General features: G+C 39.4%; 1 long non-coding RNA gene across 2 annotated transcripts in view; it reads right to left on the bottom strand.

Moving 5' to 3' along the window:
* Positions 1–24,829, bottom strand: part of LOC134297561 (uncharacterized) — a 58,396-nt gene that overhangs the window by 15,493 nt on the left and 18,074 nt on the right. Inside the window, exons 2-3 of one of the 2 annotated variants that reach the window (XR_010004352.1) lie at positions 24,759–24,784; positions 978–4,076 (exon numbers count right to left, since the gene is read on the bottom strand). This is a non-coding gene — a long non-coding RNA (uncharacterized LOC134297561). Of the gene's footprint in view, positions 1–977; positions 4,077–24,758; positions 24,785–24,829 lie in introns of those variants that run through there. The other variant, XR_010004353.1, reaches the window with a different exon arrangement.

The following is a 24,829-nucleotide window of genomic DNA, read 5'->3' on the forward strand; positions in this document are numbered from 1 at the left end:
AATACCTATCCCAAGGTTTATGTATGAGCAGTAAGAGCTCAGGCCTGTTGATAACAAGGTGATTTGAAGGTCTGTCATTCATAGGATCACCAAAAATCAAAATTGACTTGATCTTAGTCAATGACATTTTGTCAACAATGTCAATTTTTGCATGCCTGTATTCATTCATTGGTAGTTTGCACACTTTGTAGCTTCCTAATTGCTTACTTCTGGTGGAGATTGAAAGTCAGCCCCTAAATTTTCTAACTATTGTGTTTGTTTTTCAAGAAAAGGCAACACAAGACAGGGCATTTATGTCACTTTGATATTTTTATGTTTATCTACTTATTTTACTATTGATATTTTACTAAAACAACACTTAAGTGGCTAGAATGGAATTTCTGGATGGTCTCTGGTGTCACTATAGGATTGCTATGATGAGGCCCTATACTAGAAAATCAACCATCCTAGCACTGCTACAATCATTGGGATAACTAAATGCCTATAGCTTTGCCTACAGCAACTAATCCATCACAAGGGTCAAAGCTTTCACTATGACGTCTCCCAACTCAGTAAATCTGTGGCTTATTCCTGTGCATCCAGAAATTCTCTAGAAGACAAAACTTGTCTTGGTCCTTATCACTTGTCATAATTGGGATTTTCCCTGGTTCTCCCTTCCCTATCTTTACAAAATTATTTATATCATATTTTCTGTAAGTACACTGAGCTCACGACCTGTCCCTGGGAATCATCTTTTGAACTTATTAATACAATATTGATAGCAAACTTAGCAGAATCTCCAGCAACGCCCAATCTCCCATACACAGGAATTGGTATTAAATGCCATCCTGCTTATGATTTTGGAATGGTTCATAACCCAAATCATCACCATCATCTGGCTTTTTGAAGGAGGATAGAATTGGCAGGAATTGCCCATCAATGTATATGTACCATAGCAAGTACTGGCATATGTACACAAACATACAAAATCGTATAAATCATACTCATATATGTTTTATTTTAGAATGAGTTAATTTTTACAGTTTCATGCCACATCTGAAAAGGTTTTTAAGCTGTGCAAGCACAGGTGACCTCATGACACCGTGCAGTTCAAAACCTAGCAATCTTCCATCACTATTCCTTTTATGAAATTAGGCCTTTGCTGAGCCAACCGTAACTGAGTGCAACTGAAATGCATGCATAGTTAAACATTACACATAACAGCTCCAATTAGTTGGGGCGTTTCTTTTTGATTCTTTCTCTCCCCTGCCCCAGGCACTCAGTGAGAGCTACTTCTCCCACCTCTTGCTTTCCAGCATGGGAAACACTTGAATGTGAAATATCATTAGTGCTGTTTTGTACTAATGCAGTTTTGGTTTTAGAGCAATAAGAAAACTCCATCAGTGTTATTTTAATGCTTTTTAAAAGAAAAACTTGTTCTTTAATTTACATACCTCTAGAGTGATGTAAATGGGAATGCATTATGTTACTGCTGTGCTTTTGAATTATGGACCAACAGGGTTCTAAGTGGGAGGGAAAGTTCTAGGTTGGTTTCCTCCCTTTTCCTCAGACTTTCTCCCCACCATGATAACATGTACAAGACTTATAACATGAATATCCATTCTACAGCAGTTGCGTGAGCCAGTAAATCTTTAGGAGCAGAGGTAAGAAACCAAGCAAAGATGGAACTGCTCCCTTGGCCCTTCTGTGACATTTACAGCCTCAGTACAAGGACATGTTCTTTTCTTTCCATTTTCTATTTTCTCTAGTTAATCAGGTGACTTGAAAAGAAGCTAGATAAGGGCATTGTTTGCAGTGACAACATCCTGGTGATACTGTCAGAGGAGATCACAGGAAAACATCCCATTTTTGAACCAATAGAGTCATTAGGGAGAGTATTCATCACTTGAGTTCATCTAGGTTAATTACTATAGAAACCCCAGAATTACCAGTTATAATCTGTTTGTATGGCGGTTTGTATATCAAATAATAAGCAGCTTAAAAAAATTGTTACAATAAAGATGTGAAAAGATCCTCTCTTCCCAAATCTGTACTTCAAAGATGCAATAATTTTAAGGCAATGCTTTGCCAGAATACATCAGGTAGGCACAGTCCATGAACTTGCAGTGAACAATGTAAACTAGTCTCACTAAACTTCAACCATTCCTCCTCATTTGCCGGTTTAGCATTCACAGATTTAACTATTTGTGGCTTGCTATTTACTGCTGCCTCTGCTGTTCTACACATGGTGAAAAAAATTGGCATTTGCTGTGGCAGAGGCTGTGGTAGCGGTCGATCATAGAATTATACCGGAGGATCTGCAAATGTCTAGAGAAGTGTTCTCTCAGATTTAAAAAAAGTAGTGTTTGCAACTCTTATTTATATTTGTGGTTTTGCCACTTTTATGGGAACTCTGAACCCCTAAGCCCTGAATCTGTGGAATGACTATGATATATATGGTGTTTAGGATTATAATAAGAAGAGCTGAAGCCAATGCTGTGCCAGGGAGGACAACAACACGATCAGCATCAGCATGCTTTCAGCATGCTTTTAAATTTGTAACAGGAGAGCTTTCATTTGAATTACAGAATCACAAAGTTGAAAGAGACCACAAGGGCCATCCAGTCCATGCAGGAACACTGTTTACAGGCAGTTTCCGACTTATGAACAAGATAGGTTATGTAAGTTTGTTTTTAAGTTGAATGTGTATGTAAGCTGGAACGGGTACTTGTTTTAAGTGTTACTCCAGCCATATATATATATATATATATATATATATATATATATATATATATATAAATAGTTTAGCTTTGGGTAGCATAGGGAAGGGTTAACACCCCTTTGGTGTTTGTTTTGCTGTCTGTGCCCCTGTTCAAAAGACTTCACTGCACTTTCTGTCCCTGTAATAATTGGATTTTGAAAAAAAATTAGCTTGTGGTGGAAACAATGATTGAAGATAAAGCTTCTGTTGAGACACCTTTTCCCCATGATGACTTTCAGGAGTGGATTTCCCTTCCTGGGGATAGATTTCTCTCACTTCCTGTTTTTTCACCCCCGTTCTTAACTATGAGTCATTTATAAGTCGAATTTTTGTAACTCGTGGACTACTTGTATATAAGAGTAGTGTGTGATTTTGTACTAAAAGAATACGTATATATTCTTTTTGTAGGAAATCGCACACTGCTCTTATTCAGCTCACATATTTGTCACATAAGGCATCCATAAAAATAAAAACGGCCACTGGAGTATAAAAATCTATGTTACTGGTGAGAAACACATTTCTTTGTAGCTATACCTAGAAATGTGGCAACCTCAACTAGCAAGGAAAGGAAGCCATTGGCAGAGTCGAGTGTGATAGACAATTGCAAGTCTCAAACTGGCACTTTAGGTAAATGATTTTCATACCATTGGTGTTGAGTCATTCTCAATGTGCTCTCATTTCAGCACAGTTGCCTAGTATTGAAAGCCATATGCTGTGTCTCTGTGATGGGTACAAATATTAGTTAGAGCTATTGTCATTGGACCATCAACATGTTTGATCAGTTTCAAAGTAAATGTGCTCAGTTTGCATATATGTACATAATGAAATATCTTGGACATGGGACATAAAATTCATTTTGTGTTTCACATACACCTTCTGCCCCTAAACTGAAGGTAAATTTTATACAACATTTTAATACTTTTGTGTATAAAACAAAGTTTGTGTAGACTGAATTATCAGAAAGAAAAGGTGTCAGTATCTAAGCCACCCACGTGGACAATTTCAGACTTTGGAGTATTTTGGATTTCATAATTCTGGATATGGGATGCTCAAACTGTACATGGAAGATCCTAAAAGATGGGAGTTCTTAAAGCCATATTTTCATTTTAGGAACAATAGATCATTAGAATCCAATTGTTATAGTTAAGCCTGTGATTGTGTCTGATGTCATTGGGCATGATGGTCTTGCTGAGTCTGGCTTTGCTGAAGTCTTGAGAATGAACAGTGTGTTTCTCCTGTAGATTCTGAAGGTCGAATTCCTGACAGGAGCCAACGACAGCCTTTCTCTAGGGAACTGTCTTCTTAGGATGAATTCTCAGGTGCAGAGCTTAATGAGCTAGAAGACAGGAAGCAAAACTTCTATAAATTAAGGGAAAGTTCCCAGGCCCAGTGAAGGTCAACCTGTTTATTAGAAAAGAGAGAAAAGAGGTTCTTACCTGGTTGTAGAGGTAAACAGAATGTTTTCATGTCATTTCATAAGACAGGGAAAGCTTTATATGTGATGGGGAAAAGATTTTAGATCAGTCTGGGCAACATTGGATTTTCATGAAAATCTTGATTCCAACTTCTTCCAAGAGAATTTCTAGTTTCATGGTTCAAGTTACCAGGTTCATGTTCTGTGTTTAGGATTTTTATGCAGTTATGTTTCTTTGGTTTTTGCATCCTTGGATTCTGTGTTTTTACTGACCATTTTTACTGCTTTGCTTATATATATCCTTCAATAAACTGCTTCCTGTTTTTACTAAACTGGTGTGGTGATTAAGGACAGAGGTGTTCCTGCTCTGGGATACAACACCAATATGCTGGCATCCACCAAGGCCATAATCATGTAAATGTACGTGAAAGGATGAAACTACAAGATTGGATATCATGTTGTTTCCAACTGGAATCCTCAGAGACAGACAGGGGAATACAAGGACCAGTGTGCAAAGCTCCTAGCAGCTGCACCCACTGCTACCACCAGAAAGGGAAGCAAAAAAAAGTATTAGCCTCAGAATTAACTAAATTGTAATACTTTAATCATGAACTAAAGTAAGTTCTTTGAAACCTAGAACCTAAACATTATAATTCCCCAGTCATGAGGATATAATAAAATGCAAGTAGTTTGGGGGGGGGGGGGGACCCATGGTTTTGGGTAAACCACCCATCTTGAAAATATAAAATCTGCTAGCAGTTTAGTGCTATCAATTAATTAATTAATAACTTATTTCTGGAATTAAATTAATGGTACAATTCTAATTTAAGTTAATTGCTTTAGCTATATTAAAAATTAATCAAGTTGCCCCTTGGCATTAGAATTTTTCCAACTTAATTGATTTTAACTCGTTGGTTTTTCTCTCTGTTAATGCATTGCCAGAAGAGGAAGAAAAAAGCAGTAATGGGTTTATACAAAACCTACTCTGTTTGCTATCTAGGTATCCAATGTTAATAAGCATCTAACAATTCACTTCTCTCTTCTTGTGGTTTTTCATCTTTTAGTTGAACTCAAATTAGACCACCTTTCCAAAGTAAACATTTTAAAGCATAAATCTCTCCCTCTAGATAGGACACCTGGATACATTCTAAATAAACTTCCTCTTCCATGTACATTCCTCCACAAAAAACGAACCCCTCCCTCTATTGCAAAAAAACCAAAAAAAAATAGATTGCCTTCACCTCTCTCTCTCCCTCACCATCTTCTGCTCTTCTTGCTGGATACTTGGCTGAGCAGAAATTTATCCTACTTAAATACTGGGAGCTTCAATGCATTCTCCCAAGTTCTCTTCAAAGAAGCCTAAGTGTGGACTATAGAGAAAATACCGTAGGAGGAAAATGTGCTCTCTCAGGCAATTTCTCTCAGCCATTCACAAAAAATGACCAAAAAAGACATGGTTTAAAACTATAAATGGGGTATACAGCTGCAGAAAGAGTGGGTGCCATTTTTTTATATCCCAGCATCCCCTGCCGGAACTGCATTAATACTTACTATGCATGGTAGATGAAAGTGGACGAGGGAAGAGTAGGGCTTTGCCAACAGATCCCAAACTAGAAGATCAGTTCATTTAAAAGCATATATAGAGTTCATTCAAAACCTGAAACACACCTCTCTGCACATTGCCATCCCTTGAATAGAGAGGTGTACAAGTAGTGTAGTCCAAGGATGAAGCATTTAGAATTAACATATGCATTTAAAATATAGTGAAAGGCCAATGCTTTGAGGAGAACAAGGAGGAAATTCTGTTATTCTTCCCAACTACTAACATTGTTAATGTTTGGTGAATATTTTTACTAATTGTTCCAAAACATCTAAGAAAATTTCAGGCCATTTCCTATACAGGAAGTTCTCAAGTTCTGAACAAGATAAGTTCTGTAGTTTTGTTCTTAAGTTGAATTAAAAATCGGAACAGGTAATTTTTAAAAAGGTAACTCTGGCCAAATGTATTTATTTATTTAATGTCAAAAGCACTGCATAATAAATATGTTTAAAACTGATAAAATAAAGGGATCACAAGCTGCTAAATAGATTTAGACCAAGATCAGGCAACAGCGACTGCATTGTCTGTAGCTTTAAACAGTTCTTCCTCTTGAACAGACATGGGCAAACTTGGCCCCTCCAGGTGTTTTGGACTTCAACTCCCACAATTCCTAACTCCCTTGATGCCCCCAGGCAAGAGACAAAAACCTTTCCAATGCTAATTAGGGTGATTAACTGAAACATTAATGCTGGCTTCCCAGTGACAAAGGACTCTTGCCACACTCTGGACTACACAGATATATATTCTTTCCTTTCCTTACTTAGTTTATCCATACCTCACAACCTCTGAGGATGCCTGCCATAGATGTGGGCGAAACGTCAGGAGAGAATACTTCTGGAACATGGCCACACAGCCCGAAAGACATACAACAACCCTACTTTTTAATTGCCAAAATATCAGGAGACCACTGATACATTTTAACTGGTGGCCTATAAAGCATGCCTTCATGTGCTTTCCACAAACCGTTCTTTCTTTCTCTACGTATGTGTGTGTATGTGCTTATGAGATACAATCTTGCTACTTTGTTTCCTATGGTTGTGTCCAATAATTGTTTTTCTCGTGAAATTGCCAAAACTGTTTTTTCAGTCTCATTCAGTTTTAAGTCCCTGTGGTGCTAAATATTACATTACATGGTGTGTGTCTGTGTGTGTTTGTTAGCTTGAGTAGTACAGAAACACAGGCCTTGCAGAAAGGGATTAGTGCTATGAAATATTTGTGGAAAACGATGTCAGCATTCCCTTTATTCAAAAATTCTTACAATCATTCTCCCTTTCTTTTTCCTTTTCTTGTATCCTTTCTGTACTCCAAAAGGTCCACTTCAGACACCTTTATGCAGAGCTGGCAGCTACCTACAAAGGCTTCTGGATCATGAAGGCCGCGATTAGTTTTTGTGAAGCTCAAATGAAGAGACAAAAGCAGATTGAGAATGAGATTTAATCAATTCAACGATCAAGAATCTTCAGAGACCCTGTGCTGTAGCAGACCTCTATTGTTTAACTCACCATAGTCCAACGACCCCATACAATAGGTGCAATTGGCTACAACGGTCACCAGTCAGCAACAACAGTCCTACCAATAAGTGCATAATTAGGTAGAGAATGTGTTAATTTAGCTTTAAAATTAAAGGGGACATAAAATAAGGAAGTATGAAGGCATTCTTATAATTGGTTGTCTAGTCACTAGTCTCTTTGAGATAAGGTCAATATATTGTGGGGGAGGGGTGATTCCCTGAGGCTGCTATTCTGTGTAAAACATATACTGATTAAAATCATTTCAACTGATATGATATTGATGTATTGGATGAAAAACTGTAGTAGATTGAAAAAAGAGGAAAGAAACTGATATATTTTGCATATGTATTTACTACTACTAAAAATGGATAGGGGAGTAGGAGGTTGCTCATCCTGAAAATGAATTGGAGCCCATCAGGAGGTCGATTCAAATACTATTCTTTTGATGGAAAAGGATTCCTAGCATAATCAAGGCCTCCATCCTTCTGCAGAAAAAAAAGCTTATTTTTGGATGTCAGAAAAAATGGAAAGCTGTGGAGGTGAGTTCACCAGTGTGTTTCCACATCCATGACTCCCTTTTGGAAACTGATGTAGGCCATACTGCATTGGAATGAACTGGCAAAAGCACCACTGAGTATCCTTTGCCTAAGAAAACCTGGTGAAATTCATGGAGACTTGAAAGCACGCACACACACCTGGTATTCCTTTGCAGTCCCCCATCCAAATATTAAACAGCGCTGACTCTGCTTAGCTTTCAAGATCAGAAGTAGGGTATTTAGCTTGGGTCTGAGAATGCATACTCCATCTTAAATGTCCCTAAAGATAAAGGTTTAGTGAAAAAAATGTATTGTGTCAAGAGGAGTGAAAAATTGATTTTGATAAATGAAAAACTAGGAATTACGATTCAGAATTTCTGAAAATCTACTTGACATAATAGCAGATATAATACGAGCCTATGAGAACTTTAAGATCATCTGGGGAGATCCTGCTCTCGATCCCACCCGCCTCGCAGGTGTGGCTGGTGGGGACGAGAGACAGGGCCTTCCAAGTGGTGGCTCCTCGGCTGTGGAACTCCCTCCCCAGTGACATCCGGCAGGCCCCATCCCTTCTGGGGTTCCGAAAGAAACTGAAGACCTGGCAATGTGCACAAGCGTTTAAAGAATAAGTCTTTACTGGCTTCGACTTGGTCTGGAATAAAGGTGTTTGTACAAGGTCTGGTGGATGAATGGCACAAGCACTTTGCACTGTTTAAAACTTTGTATATTGTATATTATAACTGTTTTAACTGTTTTAATGTTTATTTTATTGTACTATGGTGTATCAGCATAAATTGCCAGTCGGTAAGCCGCCCTGAGTCCCTGCGAGTGAGAAGGGTGGGGTAGAAATGATAGAAATAAATAAATAAATAAATAAATAATACATGTCCCTACTGAAGTGCACATACAGTTCAGTTCACGTGAAATAAAATAATTATTGTGTATTTAAGCATTAAAATAACTCCTAACAGTATTAAAATATCATCATCATAGTTATTATTCAGATTATTAAATAGACTATATTATCACATATAGTCTCAATTCAATTGTTAATTGACTTAAACTAGAGAAGATCTAGTGCACATGTGTTAAACGCATGTCCTGTGGGTCGAATCCAGCCTGTCACTTTATTTTATGTGGCCCACGAGGCTTTCAACATAATTACAGTTTTAGAATTACAAATGACTCTTCGAAGGCACATAAGGCTGATGTGGCCCTCAGTGAAAATGAATTTCACACTTCTGAGTGAATCAATGGGAACCTAGTAAGTTTATACATATATGCATTCCATTGATTCAATAGGTCTCCCCTTGTTAGGGCTACTAATTGGATTTAATCCTATGTGTTTTCATCAAATCAATTGAAATGGTGATTCCCCCTTGAAGGCAGTGACCTACAATATGACAACAGTTCATAAATATTTACAAACACCACAATAGCAATGAACAATTAGACAACAGAACTGTCTAGGGTTTTTTTTAAAAGACATATAAAATACATAATATAATATGCACATGTACAGAAAATTAAAATAACCGCATAAAATATTATCTAATCAATAGATGTTAGATAAAAAATAGAAACAATCATAATATAATAATAATAATAATAATAATAATACAGTAATATATAATAATATTATTATAGTATTATATATATTTTAGAGACTAAAAGCAGGGTATAAATAATAATATTATAAGAGTAATACAGTAATATATAATAATAAAAGGAGCCCCGGTGGCGAAGTGCGTTAAAGCGCTGAGCTGCTGAACTTGCAGACCGAAAGGTGCCAGGTTCAAATCCCAGGAGCGGCTTGACCGCCCGCTGTTAGCTCCAGCTCCTGCCAACCTAGCAGTTTGAAAACATGCCAATGTGAGTAGATCAATAGGTACCGCTCCAGCGGGAAGGTAATGGCGCTCCATGCAGTCATGCCGGCCACATGATCTTGGAGATGTCTACAGACAACGCCAGCTCTTTGGCTTAGAAATTGAGATGAGCACCAACCCCCTGTGCGCACTCAGAAGAAGACCTACAAGCCACCCTAAACACCTTTGCAGAAGCATACGAGAAGCTCGGCCTCTCATTGAACATTGAGAAAACCAAAGTGCTCTTCCAACAGGCACCAGCTAATCCCTCTGCAATGCCAGGAATACAACTTAATGGTGTAACATTAGAAAATGTTGACCATTTCCGCTACCTTGACAGCCACCTCTCCACAAAAGTCAACATCGACACTGAAATACAAAACCGCTTTAGCTCTGTGAGTGCAGCATTTTTCAGAATGAAGCAGAGAGTGTTTGATGATCGGGACATCCATAGAGATACCAAGGTGTTTGTTTATAAAGCCATTGTCCTCCCAACCCTGCTCTACGCCTGCGAAACGTGGATGATCTACAGACATCAAACTCAACTCCTGGAGCATTTCCATCAGCGTTGCCTCAGAAAAATCCTGCAAATCTCTTGGGAAGACAGGCGGACAAATGTCAGCGTGCTTGAGGAAGCAAAGACCACCAGCATTGAAGCAATGCTCCTACGCCATCAACTCTGACTGGTCACATTGTCCAAATGCCCGATCACCGTCTCCCAAAGCAGCTACTCTACTCCGAACTCATGAACGGGAAACGTAATGTTGGTGTGCAGGAAAAGAGATTTAAATGGGCTTAAAGCCAACCTTAAAAACTGTGGCATAGACACTGAGAACTGGAAAGCCCTGGCCCTTGAGCGCTCTAATTGGAGGTCAGCTGTGACCAGCAGTGCTGCGGAGTTTGAAGAGGCACGAATGGAGGGCTTCAGGGAGAAATGTGCCAAGAGGAAGGAGCGTCAAGCCAACCCTGACCGGGACCGCCTTCCACCTGGAAACCGATGTCCTCACGGCGGGAGAACATGCAGATCAAGAATAGGTCTCTTCAGCCACCTACGGACACCCCCCCCCCCAAGACAATAGAGATGAAAGACAATCATCCTCAAACTACAAGGGATCGCCTAAGAAAGAAAGAATAGTGTGGCTTTGGCACATGCCAAAGGTATGACCGTGAAACAGGGATGCCATGCATCGTGCATGTCTCCGTTGTTGCTGGTCCCAAATGTATGCCATTTGTCCCTTTGTGTGTGTGTAAGAGTGTGTTGTCGATGTGGTTTGTGCATGTGCACCTCCCTCCTCGCCAGACCCAGCTGTGAGCCAGCCTATCGTCGCTGGGAGTCACACCTAGGTGAACAAAAATAGGTCAGTGCAGCTCCCACTCGCATTTCTCATAAAGAGAGAGAGAGAGAGAGAACAGAAGGAGAAGGCAAGGCAACCTGGTGTACTCCCATAGAAACTTATGGCCATGGTGCACACACTCCAATAGAAGCCTATGGGAGAAGCAAAGAAACCTGGTCTACTCCCATATAGCCTAATAGGAGAAGCAAAGCGCCCTGGTCTACCAATGCAGCCCTATGGGAGAGGGACCCTGGTCTACTCCAATAATAATAATAATAATAATAATAATAATAATAATAATAATAATAATCCCCCCCCCCCCCGTAGGTGCCACCTTGCCGTGGTGGGGGAGCTTAACTGTTCCAAGGACACTGAGAGCTGTGCTGGTGGTAGTGTAACTACCGGCAGGTCCAACCAAGCCAGAGAGGTCTCAGCTGAGGATAATAATAATAATAATATAATAATAATAATAATAATAATAATAATAATAATAATAATAATGTATATACTCGAGTATAAGCCTAGTTTTTCAGCCCTTTTTTTAAGACTGAAAAAGCCCCCCTTGGCTAATACTCGGGAGAGGGTCCTGGTTGGCTTATATTTGGGTCAGCTTATACTTGAGAATATATGGTACCTTTATTATTTTTCTCTATTATTATTGGTATTATTACATTTATTATTTTTCCCTATTATTGTTGCTACTATTACATTTATTTTACTCTATTTTTATTATTAATAATAATACATTTATTATTTCACACTGATATTATTATTATTGCATTTATTATTTTACTCTATTTATTATTACATGTATTATTTTACTCTATTTATTATTATTATTATTATTATTACATGTATTATTTTATTCTATTATTACTAAAAGGATACATAAGCACAATTACATTGAAGAAGATGAGTATAACGATTTGATCAGAGTTGGACAGTCTTATCTTAAATTTGAGCTTTATGTAAATATTCAAAACTTTTAACCTACTGATGCCTCAATTAATGTAATTTTATTGGTATCTATTTTTATTTCTGAAATTTACTACCCTCGGCTTATACTGGAGTCAATGTTCTCCCAGTTTTTTTGTGGTAAAATTAGGTGCCTCGGCTTATATTTGGGTCGGCTTATACTCAAGTATATACGGTTATAATAACAACAACAACAACAACACTTTATTTATATTCTGCCCTTCTCCCCTAGGGGACTCAATAGAACCCAATGACAAAGGCAGCCCCCCCCCCCAGTCTCTAAAGCCACAGGGCCAGACCTGTGAGAGACAGACGGGGCCTCCAGGCCAGGTCAGGCCCACAGTAAGGAAGGGCAAGAGAGAGAGAGCGAGGAGGCCTTCTTCTTCCTTGAGGCCAGAGCGCGATCTCCTCCCAGAAGCCACTGGGGCTGGGGCAGGGGCCCAAAGCAGCGACCAAAGTGGGAGGACCCCAGGGGTGCCTGTGCCGGTGCCTGCCCCAGCCGCCTCCCTGCTCACCTGGTCCAAGGGGAGACACCTGGCCTTGCACGCAGCTCGAGGCCAGACCCAGGCGCCTCCAGTCCGCCTCCACCGGGCTCTCCCTCTGCACCGCTGCTCTCGCAGGGCCCAACTCCATAGCTGTCTACCCCACTCGCCTGAAGGACCCCTCTCCTCCCTCCTCCATTCTCCACATACATAATATTACTAACAGTAATTTAAAAATTTCCCTCTTTCCTGACATATCTTGCAGTATTTTCCTCCCTTCCCCCATTTTCATCCACTCTCCATTGAGGAAACGAAGGACCCCTTTTGGCAATAAGGAGGAACAGGTGATATAGGTGTCCATGTCAAGCACCTGCTCGGGAAATGAGGAGAGGGAGGTTTATGAATGGCGCACATGTTTTTAGAGTCTCCGTCTCAACTGCGCCCTCTAGAGGACCACGCCTTCAGCAACCACAGAGTTTGCCTACCGGTTGAACCGCCCCTGAATGGAAACCAGACATACCCCTATATAAAATCCTATTTAATAACTAATGTGTATATTTATTTATTACAGTCAATGAACAGCAACAAGAAATGTACAAGCATCAGAATAGAATAGAAACATATACATCTAGGTATTAAGAAACACTGTCAAAAGCAAGGTTAAAACCCAATATTGAACATGGTAGTTAAAACGGTATTAAACATTTATATGCTAAAATGACAAAGGTAAATACTGAAGTAAATATTACAATCTTCTAAGACTTTGACATCTTGAACCAACAAGCTATTGCTGCTGCACAAAAGCTAGCAACTTTGGCAGTAATTTTGGGATGAGCTGCTCAGATGAAGATTCCACAATTAATTGGCAAAGGAATTGAATAACTGTAACAATTCAGGGTCTGAGTTTGAGGGGCTCACTCTACAAGGATAGGTTGAGGCCTCCCCACTCCCTCACCTCCACTGTGTGGACTCTGGGCCACTAAAACCTGATTCAAATGTTACCTCTGTTTCCCCAAATTACTACTGTTTGGTCAATATGTCTTGCACATTAGACATGTTTGGAAAGAAATTGGGATACCTAGCCAGATGTTCAATTTCGTTGCAACCAGAAAGATTATTTTCTATTGACAGGCAGTTACTTTGAACAACATGTTGGCCAATCAGTTAGAAACTCATTGTGGTCAGCCATCTGCTGACATTTTCATGTTTCTTAGATTACATGTAGGCGACAGGAACCCAGCGATAGGTGGGCAGCTCATTTCCAAAGTACTCCACTACAGAAATGGGAGAAAGGGCCTGAAAGTCCTAAGAAATGTTATAAACACTGGCTTTAAAAGGTAACACATTTATTGTAGGTCTGCCTTTGTAGATTAGATTATGTAGATTATTGTCGATTAGATTTTGAAGGTCAAAGCTGGCTTTGTCATAAGCACAAAAGCCTATGCCACAATAAATTTGTTAGGCTTTAAGACTCTTTGCTGTATCTAATACAGCTACCCATCTGGAATCTATCAGAAAGGTATCCTCCTATCTTCAGAATCTCACTAATCATATAGCAGCACAATTTCTAAATGTTATAGGTGACTTTTAATGGCAATTTCACCATTCCAAATAGTCTGCGGGCAAATCTATTCATTCATCAACAAATACATAAATAAAAAAACAGTGCAGTTTGAAAAACTATTCAGACTTGCAGCTTGCTGTTCAGCTTATCTTCTGCAGCAAAGATGTACCGGCACCTTATCAGATAAGCAATCTCAAGGGGAGAAAGAACAATTCCATATCAGGAATAACAGTAATATAAAGGTTAATACAAATATTTATTACAAAACCACGAAATATGGAAGCAGCAGGAGGAGTCTAATGATTAAATTAACTGATTCAGGGGTGCTACCCTGTGTGTGTATTGTGTAATAAACTCTGCCATTAAATCCCAATGTGTTGTCATAACATCTAGTGACTGTTCATAACAGCTCTGCCTTCACTGTTTGTTTGCCTCCATCTGGATGGTGCTGACTGATAATAAGTAAACTACAATCACTCATACTAGCTTTAAATGAACCAATGTGAGCAACGTGTATCTACGTCTGCTTATTGAAGATGACTGAAAAGAGGGACCTGCATAATTCAGAGTAATAATTTCTAATTAGCTGATCTTTCTGAGAAAAAGAAACGATGATGTCAGGGCATAAATGGCAAAGACTTTTAACTAACTTTGTCCTGATTTATTTGATTTGTGTAAATGCTGCTTTTTGTGCCATAGTAGGCTTCACTTATCCACATTTTTATCACTTCAGAATGCCAATGACAAATATGACAAAATATCTCTCCATTGGAAGTTAGGGCATCTGTCAAAAGGGCTGTAGCCATATCTATTATCGTGAAGTTAAAGTACTGCATATAAAGTATATTTTCTGAGTAGGAAGGTATCAAAACTTTTATCAGTTCTGTGCTGAAGTAACAACCCAGTTCTGCGAGGAAACCATTGCAGTATTGTTTGCTCTGTTAGTAAAACACAAATGCATTTTACAGGAAGCTTATGTGAATGCTAGTTTGGTAGCATTCATAGGACTCTGAATTAACCAGGTTTCTTCATTGTTTTTCCAGTTACGCAACCAGCTACAAGTAGCCGAGCCCATAATACCTGGGGCAGAAGAAAATATGTCAGGCGCCCCTTTCTAGAAACAAATATTAACTGGGGTTGGATCTACATTGCCATATAATCCAGTTTCAGAATGCAGATTAGCTGCTTTGAACTGAATTATTTGAGACTACACTGCCATATAATACAATTCAATGCAGTTAATATGCATTCAGAAACTGGATTATATAGCAATGTAGATAGGGCCTGGATTGAAATCTTAATCCAGCTCAAGCGCGGCTGGTGGGGACGCGAGAGGGGGTCTTTTACGTGGTCCCCCCCCCACTTCTGGAACTCCCTCCCCAAAGAGGCAAAAATGCCCCTCTCTCTCCTCTTCTTTAAAAAGCTTTTAAAGACCCACCTGTGCACTTTAACCTATGAAGAAGACATATGTTATGCCATATGTCAGAACTATGGCATAAACCCCTTTGAATATTATTTTTAATGGTTCATGCCATGACTCATGTCTCTGACTTTCAAAGCATTGTTTTCCAGTGTAGGCAGGAGAAAAGGAAAAGAGCAGACATACAATAAACACAGAGGAAAAAGACTGCAACCTGGAATAGATCTGTAAGGGTGGAGAGTAGAGACAGGTAGAAAGTGAGATTCTTATCAGTTTGGAAACAAAGGTAATTCTGGAATTGCTGCCATATAAAGTGACATAGGCCCCATCTGCACTGACCATTTAATACAATTTGAAGCCAGCTTCAAAGTGTGGCGGCTGAACAATAAACTCCCACAAAAGGACATAAAAGAAAGCCCTTAATGCATATCAGTGCTCTGTGGTTTGTGTAAACACCATACTATGTAATCTTCTGAACAGCAAAACCACTCTCTTCAATACCGGTTTGAAACTGACTGAAGGAGCCAGTGTAGATGTGCCCATACTCAGCAAGAAAAAAAAACTGGACAAGAAAGTTCCAATCCAATATGCAGTAGAACTAGTGGTTATTACCTTAAGTGTAATTGTTGGGACTCAAGAGGCTTGAATTCTTTCAGCACTTGCCTCCACATTTTACGACATTATCAGAAGGGGGTAAATTTCACGGCATGTGCCAGTTCCCCTGCCCGTTTGCCACTGAGCCTGTTGATGCACAGCTACTTCCAGAGAGGTTCTGTAGTATAAGGAAAGGCGAACCAGTGCATGCTGCCACGGTGGCAACATGGGAGGCTTCCCATTTTCAAATAAGATCAATGGGAGAAGCAGGAAGGCTGATGCTTCCCCCTATGAGATGGGGCGATGTGTGAGTCAGGTAATGCGGGGTGTAGGGCAACAAGTTTCCCATGCCCCCTTATGAACACCATGAGATTCACCACGAAACATACCAATTTCGGCGACCCATCTGATAAGGTCATCAGTTACTGGGAGAGGCTACTGACTTTGTACTAGATAAATGTTGGCATCTGTGCCTTTCCCCGCACAGCTGTGATTGTAGTCTGACAAGTATTGATGCCTATTGTTTTCTTTTGAGGGCCACTATACATGGACACTGGACAAAATACAGCACCACCAGTCATAAGTGATATCCTAGACCTGTATCATTTTCTTGTTCAGGAAGTATGTACCATGCTTTGCAATACACCAGATCTCATCTAATCTTGGGAGCTAAACAGGGACAGTCCTAGTTAGTACATGGATGGAAGACTGCCAATGGGTTCCAGGTGCTGTAGGCTATGTTTTAGAGCAAGGGACTGGCCAAACCACATTTGGGAATTCCTTGCCTAAGAAAATCCTATGAAATTAATGAATCAATAGGCAATTTGAAAGCGCATACAAACACAATCTGAGGGTGAAGATTTTAAGGCTGGATATACACTGTCATATAATCCAGATTGTCAAAGCAGACAATTCACATTATCTGCTTTGAGCTGGATTATATGGCAGCATAGGCCCATATCATCCAGTTCAAAACAGATAATCTGGAATATGATACTGGATAAGAGGACAGTGTAGATCCAGCCCAAGTATTCTGTGTTAGAAGAGAAATTATTGCAGGAGCTTACATTTTCTGTAGGAATTCTGCCAGATAACATGAGGAGTTTGTTTTCAAAAGGTACCAAATCCAAACAAATTGAAAAAATGAGTTCGGTGTCTAGGAGTAGAATATTATGTACAGATCAAAACTAACAAAATATATCAAATCACATGGATACAGGGTTTGCAAAATTGTGTTTTATAGCAAAATAATGCATGTCCTCAGCATGTCCCCCCCCTCCAATTCCTCTGAAATTTGTTCAGATGGATTTGGTATCTTTGGGAAACAAACTACACAAATGTCCTCTTAGTGGTAGTGATGGAAGGTCTTTGAGGGTTTTTAATTAGTCTAATTCAGGGACATTTTGCTAATACTGTACTGTATTTGTGACAAATAAGTCTTAGCTGATTTCATTCAAGCTCTGATAAATATATTTTCTGATTCAGATTATTACTGAGCAAAACACACCTGGCTGTGTATATGTAAACATACACATTTTAAGGTTTAAAGAGTAAAAACAGTCATTTCATAATATCTCATATAATTTTTAAAAGTTCTGGCCCAAATAATAATAAACCAGAAAATTGTAAGAAATAGTTCAAAAAGATTGAAGATTGGTACTGGCTCTTACAAGGGAAAAATCTGGACAGGATCATTGAAAAAAAAAATTAACTACTTTGGGAAAAAGCAGTCATTTAGGTGCATATTTGCCTCAGCAATTATCTGAATTTTTTCTAAATCGTGAGCTGAAAAAAATGCTGATAAAACATTGACAACTATTATTATGTTTACAAATGACTGACTGTCAAGAACAGGGGTGAAACAACAGGAAGTGAAAGAAATCCACCCCTAGGAACTCCTGAAAGAGTTATTATGGGGAAAAGGTGTCTCCGCTGAAGCTTTATCATCAATCCTTGTTTCTATAACAAGCCACATTTTTCAAAATCAAATCATTACAGGGGAAAAAAGGTAGGTGAAATCTTCTGAACAGGGGCACAGACAGCAAAACAAACGTCACAAGGGTGTTAACCCTTCCCATTGCTATCCAAAGCGTTCTCTCTCTTTCTCTCTCTCTCTCTCTCTCTCTCTCTCTCTCTCTCTCTTTCTCTCTCTTTCTATATATAGGGATGTGTGATCCATTAAAAGGATTCAAAAATCATTACAAAACTGGGGGGGGGGGGGAGAGAGACTGGCATTTTGTTTCTAAAGTGTTTCTAAAGTATAGTAGTGAAAATTCATTACTATAACGAGAGTAATGAAATTTCGTTACTATTTTGTTATAGTAATCATGCATAATTGCTATAATTAGGGAAACTTCAGGGGCTCCTTTCTCCCTCATTTTAAAGCTAATAGAGTGAAACTTGCTACAATGGTGAAACAAATTACCACTGTTAGCCCACTAAATTTCAAAATGTTTCACTTATCCGTGGATTTTTGGGCAATTTTCAAAAATGTTATAAACATTTTTTTAAAAAAAACTACAAGAACTATCGACTTGAATTTTATATACGATGCACAAGATAACCAGGGCATCAATCCCCAGAAGTTTCACAAAGATTCACACATCTACAGAGTTTTGGGGATTTTAAAATTTTTAGACAAAAACAATTTATCCAACCAAAAAGCGACAACATTAATCCCCTTGAATGTCTGTCTGTCTTTATGATATACAATCACATAACTTCAACTTAGCACAGATTTATACTATTACTTACTTACTTTAGTCCTCTTTGCAGATTCAATAATTTTATTTATTATTATTAGACTAACTTTAAATTGCTGGCTGCTGCAGCCCTCATTTGGGCTTTCTGATGATGAGCACTAGGCTTGATCGATCCATGAAAAATTTGATTCTAAACTCGTTTCAATACTAGAGGGGGCAGTTTTTTCGTTTTTGTTGCTAATAACGAATTTGGCCCCCAAAATTTTTCGAAATTAATGAAAATTCGTTATTTTCTAAATTAATTCGTTAATGGCGGACGCGCATGCGCGGTGGCCCAAAAACAGCCCGAAGGGGGGGGGGACTTAGGGGGCTCTCCCGCCCTCATTTTTTGAGTGATCTTCTTCAAACTTGGTACAGTGGTAGAACACATTTAACACTGATAGCTCACCAAAATGTGGAACGTTTCCCTTATCCTCTGATTTTTGGCAAATTTTCATAGCTTTTATAATAAACCTTTTTTTAATAATTGCAGTAATCTGTTCCTGGTTTGAAAGTCTTATTTCCTGTTAAATTGGGTTGTCTTTACTGTGAAAGTCATTGTTCTACTTCAGAAACTTTGTTTTTGTGGCTGAAACTTTGTTAAATTGGTGTGTGTGTGATATATATTGTGTATATATATATATATAGTCCCTGCTTGTGTGTGTGTGTGTGTGTGTGTGTGTGTGTAGGTAAAGGTAAAGGTATCCCTTGACGTTAAGTTCAGTCATGTCTGACTCTGGGGGTTGGTGCTCATCTCCATTTCTAAGCCCAAGAGCCAGTGTTGTCCATAGACACCTCCAAGGTCATGTGGCCGGCATGACTACATGGAGTGCCATTACCTTCCCAGAAACACCCAGAAAATGGGAATTCCAGACAGGAAACAATCAGGGCCAGCTAATACCTCCCAACAAAGGATTCCCCCAGGTAGGAAGCAGCCAGGCTTTGAAGCTGCAAGGCTATTCAATGCTAATCAAGGTGACCAATTGCAACATTCACACTTGCCTCCCACAGACAAGAGTTCTTTCTCCCACCCTGGACCTTCCACAGATATATAAACCCCACTTGCCTAGCTTCGCATAGACGTCAAAACCTCTATGTCTGCCACAGATGTGGGTGAAACGTCAGGAGAGAATGCTTCTGGCACATGGCCATAGAGCCCGGAATACATACCACAACAGTGTGATCCCGGCCATGAAAGCTTTCGACAACACAACCACAGTATCCATTCAAGTTCATGTAGCGTAGTATGGAATGGAGACCTGTATTGGGGGGAGGGAGGGTGCGAATCTGGGCCCCTGGGAGCAGCCGAGGACGGGCCTGGCCCACACCCCCTCGCATCCCGGGCCTCTTCCTTCCTCTTCCTTTTGTTATTTAAACTATATATTGTGAAATTATGGTGTGTTTTTTTCATGCGTGTTCTGTGTTCAAGATAGGGAGACCAAAGAGGAAAAGCAAGGGAGGGACGGAGGCCCCAACACTTCCGGCTCCCATGCGAACTCCCCCTTGTGTGCCTTGGAGGGTGGAGCATGCGCACTGGCTCTCCCTTTCTCTATGGCTCTTTTCAGGTCGCTTGGGAACCCGAAGTGCCTCCTCCCTTTGCCTTTGTGTCCAAGAAGGAGAGAAGGACGTTGCAAGGTTTGCATTGAGGGTGTTTCTCTGGTGGGTTTGGCTTGGAAGGGGGCTCATTAAGGCCCAATTAATTAATGCACTGAGCTGAGGCGAGGCGGCGGCGGCGGCGGCCATTTCCCCCCTCCGTCTTCCTCCTCCTCCTCGGCCTCCTTCCCCCTCGCCCCCTCCCATTGGCTGAGCCTCCCATTGGCTGAGGGGCAAAAGGAAAGGAGTTTGGGTGCTTTGCAAAAGCTTTTTTTTCTTTTCGAAAAAAACGAAGAAATAAGAAAAAACGGCCTCTCGCGATTCGAAACTGCGATATCCAGACGTGTGGACAACCAAGGTTCGATATTGCTTCAAAACAATCGAAAAAAACGAATCAATAACGGTAAACGGGGAAAACGAATTATTTGAGCAAGCCTAATGAGCACTACATTTTGGGAAATGTAGTTTAGGACAGGACCTTTTGCATTCTCTGCTACAGAGAGCCTTGGCTTCCCAAATGACATTTCTAAGAATGCTGTGTTCTCAGTCTCCCACCCATTAACTTTGCTAGTCCCACCCCCAATGCCTTTGCTTATGATGATTGGGCCAAAGAAAAAGGATTGGCTTTTAAAACACTTTATGTTCTCTTGGCTTTATCAAAGTTGCTTAATGCTTATGCTTAAAATTAAGCTGACCTTGGGAGGCATCCACATGTTAGAATATTAACTAAAATTGTTGGTGAGTGTTCAGATTCTTAACCCCCCCCCCCTTTCCTACATGCGTCTAATATCAATTCGTATACGTGAATCCAACAAATTTGAGCCAAAAAATGAATTAAAAATGAACGTTTGCATGCCCCTAATAGATAGATAGATAGATAGATAGATGGATAGATAGATAGATAGATATTTGGCTGGAGATACACATTAAAAAGTACCTGTTCCAAATTACATACAAATTTAGCTTGAGAACAAACCTACAGGGCCTATCTTATTTGTAACTTGGAGACTGCCTGTATATATAATAATGCTTCAGAAATACTACATGGAGAGAATAGTTTGTAAGTACAAGTACATTTAGCAGCATTTTCCCTATGTATGGTGAGTTTTGGGACACCGTTTAGCATTCACAAACCACATGTCATTTCTTTCCCCACTCCCCCTGTGAGGGTTGTTGTTGTTGTTGTTGTTGTTGTTGTTGTTGTTGGACACTAGAGCTGTGAAATAATGGCTTACCAAGGGCCACCCAATGAGTTTCTACCTCCAGTGATATTTGAACCCAGGTTAAAGTCCACCATGTGAAGCGGTGTCCCACACTGGTTGTCACTCTGCTTTCCTCTCTCCCTTTTCTCTTTTTCTCTCACCCTCTTTTAAACAGGCAGGCATTATTCAGCTTGCTTAACATACACCCCGTGTACTTTGCTATGATTGATGCTGCAGAAATGCATAATTAAAAATGAGAAAAAGACTTTTAAAGCCTGTTTACTTCAGTGACTCCTGTGAGACAAATGTTTCTTTCTCCTGGTGTCGCCCACCCACAGAAAAGGAGCAGAACAAAGATGGCTCTGTTAGGCCTCTCAGCGCTGGAGAATGCCTTGAGAGGCCACACTGTGTTAGAGTCCTGCCGCGTCCCATTCAGCTTCCCGTAACACTCATGCACCCTGTACAACTAATTACATGTCAGATTAGCGATTTCATTATTACCCCACTACCACTAATTAAAATGGCATTGATATTTCTCAAGGACCTCTATATGTTTACATAGTTCAGGAACACTTTTTCCCCCTGTTTCCAAAAGTTTTTTGAAGGGAAAAAAGGAAGGAAAGAAGGAATTTTTTTCTAATATCATAGGAGATATGTTAATGAAGGAAAAATGGCTTGCCACACACTCATTTGTATTCATGGTGCCTCTTTGAGACATTCCCACCTACCCCCCTCAGTAAGTAACTTCTCCCCCTCCGAAATCATGGCCGCATATCAAGTCATGATAGTCCCTGACTTTGCAGATTGAGCTTTGTCACCAACTTTGGTTGTGTGACCAAATAACCAATGGAAGTTACATCACTCTGATTTACGTTCGCTGCTTTAATTGTCTGAATCTCCACAAGAACAAAGTAATGCTACAGTTTTATGGTATTTGATTAATGAGGGCAGGAAAATTGAAGTTTTTGCAATAAAAACTGGATGGGGGGGAGAGAAATCAACAGACTTTTATATTTTTTCCCTTATGATTTTAATTTAATGGCTCATGTTTTCATTACTGCAGAGGCTGTACACTTTAGCTTGCAATTATGTCCCATCTGTGAGGCACTGTGTTATTACAGTTTATTCTAGTAGCTTTTCAATCACTTTTGAGTTGTGCTTTACAAGTATTCTTGCAGCAGGTGGGCTTACTGGCATGGGACCAGAAATACACAAAGCGCAAAGCTGGAGTTTAATGGCAGCCATATGCATGTGGCACAGAGCACCAGCCTTCCCCCATATGCTTCTAAGCAGCCCCTTCAGCCTGCCAGTCACTCTTCTTACTGACTACCGTCTCTAAGTAGTTTTCCGTCAGGGAAAAATATACCAAGGCAGCAAATTTCTCCAGTGCACCATCCTTATTACTGAGACAACCCTGTCATTAGCAAAAGCACAATGAACCTGATCTGGAGATGCATACCAATTAGGTTGCATGGAGCACTTTTTCCTTCTTATCTCTATGGAAACTCAGCCTCCCCGGCTGCAGTGGACAGTTAGTAATGTCTCATCCACCCATATGTCACCTAGTTAACACTGTACACTTGCGTGCGAACCCAACCCAACCCCCAGAAAAAGCCCAGAAAAACTGCAAACCAGTTCCCCAACAACTCTCCCTCCTTTCCCCAAAACAAAAAGTAGAAAAAATAAAGGAAAGACATGAGCAAAGTCCCAGGGTGTTTCAGCAAGCAGCTTTCAAATGTTGGCTCACACAGTCGTATCTCCTAATCATAGCTAAAATGTGAAGACTTCAGATAATAATAACGATGATGCACAAAACCAAAGAAGGGGAACAGGACTGGGATTCATCTCAAGTGTATTCCTCCCATTAAAAGAATGTATTTTTTTCACACACAAAAGCAAGACATTGTACAATATAGTAGTCATGTTAGAACAACAGGCAGTGACACTGTTCTTTTTACTTAATACACATTTTAGAAAAGTCTTATTGACAGTAATTTCTTATGTTTATTATCTTCTTCACATACCCACATTTTAAAATGAGAAAGGATGGGAAAGACCATAAGATTTCCCTCTTCTGATATTTATGTCTTTGACTTTATCTGCCTCTACTTTCACTTATTAATAATAATAATAATAATAATAATAATAATAATAATATAGCTTTTGAACATGTTTTATTTTGATCCTTGTAGAGTTTGACAATTCTTTAAGACTGATTAATAGAACATGTCATTAAGCCAAAAGAATACATTTATGCAACTTCAGTTGTTAAACACATTTTAACAGTTGTTAAACGCATTTTAAAGTCACTATCATTTTCTTTTGGAGAACTTCTGTCATAGTCTGCATCGCTTTTGGGGTGGATATGACAAGATAGGAAACTGATGCTAAATATTTGTAAATGTTGGACTCTACAGTCTACACAATTGAGTCCCATTTTAAGAGGAAGTACACTTCTCTAGTGAATCTGGCTTTATACATTATGGTCATTGTTTTTAATTGGCAGAGGATTAATCAATCATTTCATTACAAATAGAGATAAATAAAAGATATAGCTAAATAAACTAAAGGGGCTAATAGTGCAATTCTACACATTTCTGTTTGAACCTTTATGGGGTTCAGCAGAACTTACCAGTGGAATGAAGGGTGGGGTATACATATTTTAGATTAGATAGATAGATAGATAGATAGATAGATAGATAGATAGATAGATAGATAGAGCCTAACAGTGCAATCCTAAGTATACTTCTGCAGAAACATGCAGATGTACCCTATGGACCATAAGGTACATCCAGGCCTGAATTTAAAAGACCAGAAAGTCCCCAATTTTGTTCTCCTTTTTCATTTTTTGGAGATCCGTGTTGTTGTTTATTCATTCAGTTGCTTCCGGCTCTTTGTGATCTCATGGACCAGCTCACGCCAGATCCATAAAAATTTGCTTATCTCAGAATATTTTCTATCAGCTCTCTGTATGAGTAGATATTTTTAATATCAGTTCTCCAGGTCAGTTTATTTTAATCAAGTTGAAAAATAGGAAATATTAGGAACAACATTTGGGTCTTTTTAATCAGTCTAGAAGATACTAGCAATGAGAAATACTCTAAGTAAGTATCTATAGGGCTACATTCGAAGAGAAGAAATTAATTGCCCCACATTAGTATAATAAAATAACATGGCTAGCCCTTACCTCTGTTCTTGCATAGTTAAATGCTCCTGTAATTTCCAAATAAATGTGAAAAAAAATCAATGTTTTTTAAG

Source organism: Anolis carolinensis, chromosome 3 (genome assembly GCF_035594765.1).
Source record: "Anolis carolinensis isolate JA03-04 chromosome 3, rAnoCar3.1.pri, whole genome shotgun sequence".
In the NCBI taxonomy this organism is placed as follows: Eukaryota; Metazoa; Chordata; class Lepidosauria; order Squamata; family Dactyloidae; genus Anolis; species Anolis carolinensis.